At 50.1% G+C, this 3,456-nt stretch overlaps 1 long non-coding RNA gene across 1 annotated transcript; it reads right to left on the bottom strand.

Annotated features, from left to right (window-relative positions):
• Positions 1 to 217: 217 nt before the first annotated feature.
• On the bottom strand, positions 218 to 1,744 carry LOC120884243 (uncharacterized). The gene is made up of 2 exons (XR_005726580.2): positions 1,632 to 1,744; positions 218 to 488 (listed from the first exon to the last, which is right to left on the bottom strand). It is a non-coding gene; the product is annotated as an uncharacterized LOC120884243 (long non-coding RNA).
• Positions 1,745 to 3,456: the final 1,712 nt, after the last annotated feature.

Genomic DNA, 3,456 nt, shown 5'->3' with positions numbered 1-3,456 from the left:
ATTAAACTTGGTTTGTCCCTTCCAATATTATATGGACAAACTGAAATATGATGCAATGATGTGATAAATCCACAGTAGGCAAACCACAGGATAGAATAATGAGTGGTTGCTGGGGATGGGGAGAAAGTGTGGGGGAGGGGTGAGACTGGGGGACATGTTCTGGAATCAGTGGTGATGGCTGTACAACAGCAAAAATGCAATTAACTACTGAAAAACATTTCAAAATAAGTACAATATTCACTTTTATTCAAAATTAATAGTAAAAACAAAATCCAACAATGAAAATAGGAAAACTAGTGAAACAGTAAGGGAGCACAGGGGCCTCCCTTGGGCATTAGCAGGTCCAAGGTGGCGCTCAGGAGCTGGCATTGGCTATGGGGCCACTAGGAGCTCTAGAGCTGGAGGTGATAGTGAAGGAGTTTGGGGTCCTGGCTCTCCCTCTGGGGCTTGAGGTGAGGATGGATGTGCCACAAGTCCCAGAGGTGACCCTGCAGTTGCAAGAAGAGAAACAATCACCAAATGACCATCTTCTTTTCAGGGGCAAATTATTTCTCACTGCCTTTCAGAGGAAACTCTATATACAAAGCCACCACTGGAATTACAAACAGAGCAAACCTAGAGAGTTTGTTCTGTTTGTAATTATCCTGCCCCTTTCAGCTTCTGGAAGCTCTGCTCTGCATACCCAGCTCCATCTCATTTCCAGTGCTCACAGACCCCAACCCCAGTCCTCCTTCCCTTAAAACTCAGTGGGTTTCAGGGGCTTCCACAGGGCCCTGAGTAGGGACCTCAGTGTTCCAGGTGGAGCCGGGGGTGTTGGACTTCACCCAGATTAACACATTGGGGAAGGGCCACCTGGACCTGGTCCACAGGGTTTACTACAGGAGCCGGTGATGGAGGAGGTGGTACTGAAGTAGGACAGAAGAGGACCTAAGGAATGTTCAGAAAGCAGGTTTATTGACTGCAGAATTCAGAGGTGGTTCTCGCCTAAGCATTCTTCCTCTAAAAAATGAGTATATATATATATTTATACCCAGGGTGTGGGGGGAGGGGATTAGGAGGTTCATACAACAAGTGTGTTTCATTCTGCCCTCTAGACTAATATGGGTTTCACAAGTTTTTTTCTGCAAACCTAGCATTTATGAACAAAGGGGGAGCTACAAACCACAATGTCTTCTGCAGATTTTGCTGATAGCTGATGTCCTATGAAAAAACTCTGATAAAAAGAGGAATTATATGCCACAAATACAGTGGGGGTTTCTGCTTAATGATGGTAAGGGTCCTCTGGGTGGGGGTCCCTGGCCTGCTTCATTGCTGGGCAAAGGAGGGTCAGCACCTGAGTGAGAGGCCTGGCCTTGTTTCCCATGCTGCCCTTGAAGGGTGACCCTGCATGGCTGAGCTCCTGGGCCTGCTTCCCCTGCCTGTCAAGAGGTCAGGCCCATCATATGCCAACCCCAACATGGCACCCTTGACCCAGATAGCTCTGGTCACTGAAGAGATGCTGATAAAATGTCCCAATGGGTGGAAGTCCTGGATCAATGGTATAATCACCTCATCCTTCTTCAGGGAAGCTTGACACTGTCTGCTCCTTCCCCACCTGACCTCCCAACCCCAGGAGGAAAGGGAAGGGGTACCTTCTGTGTGCGTTGCTCTCACTGTCTCAGGCTGGTGCTCCATAAATATGTGATTAAGGAGGAAACAATGGGAGTCTGTCATGCCAGCCTTCCCTGGGTCTTCTAGCTCACATAATGGCATCTGCCAGGTCTCCTTTTACCTTGTCCCACTGATATGTGTGCATGTCAACAGGAAGCCAGGAGGGTGCCCTAGCTGCTGTAATGAAGGGGTCTGTGAAGATCCCACCTCGGTCCCAAAGAGTAGAAGAGCTGAGGAAAGCCCTGATCATGGGACCTTCCCTGAACTCTCCCCTTCCTCCCTGGCTCTGCTCTGGCCTGAGAAGTCGCGCGCATCCGCGCTCCACGCCCACAATTTTGAATGGGGAGCAAAAGGAACTGCTATTGGTCCAGCCGGTGGGGCTGAGCGCTGATTGGCTGAGGCTGGCAACGGACCTGCACGCGCGCAGAGAGCCGTTGAGGACTCGCTGTGTGGCAGTTCCCCAGCCCTGGGCTCAGTCAGCGCCTTGTCAGCACCTGGTGAGCACCACAGGAGCGCCCTGGAGCCAGGTGCTGCTGTCCAGCCCCAGTGAGTGCCAGAGGTCTTGCAGGAGGCTGGGGAGGGGACCCTCCCTCTTAGTGCCTGGTCACTCAGGCTTGCCCAATTCACCTCTTGTCCCCGTCGGGTCTGGCTCCTCCTCTGTCCTCAGAGTCAGGTTCCTCAGTCCAGGGTTTCCTGAATTCTCCTGAAACACCCTCACTGATCCGTTGCACCCTGATTTCAGGCCTCTGGGTTCTGTTTTGAGTTGATGGTTTTCTATTTAGACTACCCCGGCCCCAGCCCCTGAGCATTTCCAGAGAAATGATTTACCAGTGGATCTACTTCTTTGAAGGCAGAACTGGGGATCTAGGGTCCTCAGCACCTTCTGTGACATCCTTCCTTTTCCCCATATCCTGAGAAGCCTCTCCAGAGACTCTTAGAAACAGAAGGGGCAAAGCGTAGCGTGGCCCTGCGGTGTCCCATCTATCTTCGTGACTTTGCAGATCTGAACATGTCATCTCTGTGAGAACATTGTCCCCACACCTTGTGCATGAGTTAACAATATCAAGCTTGGTTCTCATGATCACAGTGGCTGGACCCCACTGGATGTGTGCCGGGTAGTGCAGGGTCAGTCCATACACAGAGCAATCTTTCCAGTGGGAATAGCCACTGCACCCTTGAGGGGAGTTGCTGGCCTGCAGAGGAGAGCTCCTCTGGGGGCCTTTCCTGGCTCTGGCTCCTCTCTCTTGACAGCCTGGTGCACCAAGTGGGGGCTTGTTCTCATCTCCCTCTGTGGACCTGCTCTAGCCCTTGATCCATGGCTCTGACCAAGAACTTTTTCTCTGAAATGAACCTTTTTTTAATGTGGCCAAGGCTGCTTCTCACTTGTTAGGTTCAGCTCAGTTCTTACTACATTGAATAACTGTATTCCTCAATTTCCCTGGCAAAATTCATCATCCTGCATTGAAATCTCATTCTGATTTCATACATCCTGTGCAGCCCTGCAGACAAAACCAAAACCAAACCAAAGAACATGACTGTGTTTAACACCACTTTGGTGTAGTCCTCATAGCAGTCAGGAAAATAGCAGGGGGACACAGGGATCACTTTTGGTAAGGAGCCTTACAAAGATTTAGAGCTTGAGGGACATTTTAAGGAGAGAGGGGCTCTTTTTAAAGAGTGGACACTGTCAGGAAGCAGAGAATTCTATTGGTGGTAGTCTTACATCTTATCCAGAAAAGGGAAGACTGGAGGGAGGTGAATATTAATTGGGAGTGAAGCAGCAGTCCCTTAAGTTCACCAGATAGG

The sequence above is a fragment of the Ictidomys tridecemlineatus genome, chromosome 3, assembly GCF_052094955.1.
Source record: "Ictidomys tridecemlineatus isolate mIctTri1 chromosome 3, mIctTri1.hap1, whole genome shotgun sequence".
NCBI classification, from domain to species: Eukaryota; Metazoa; Chordata; class Mammalia; order Rodentia; family Sciuridae; genus Ictidomys; species Ictidomys tridecemlineatus.
This window is presented reverse-complemented; position numbering and strand designations above follow the sequence as displayed.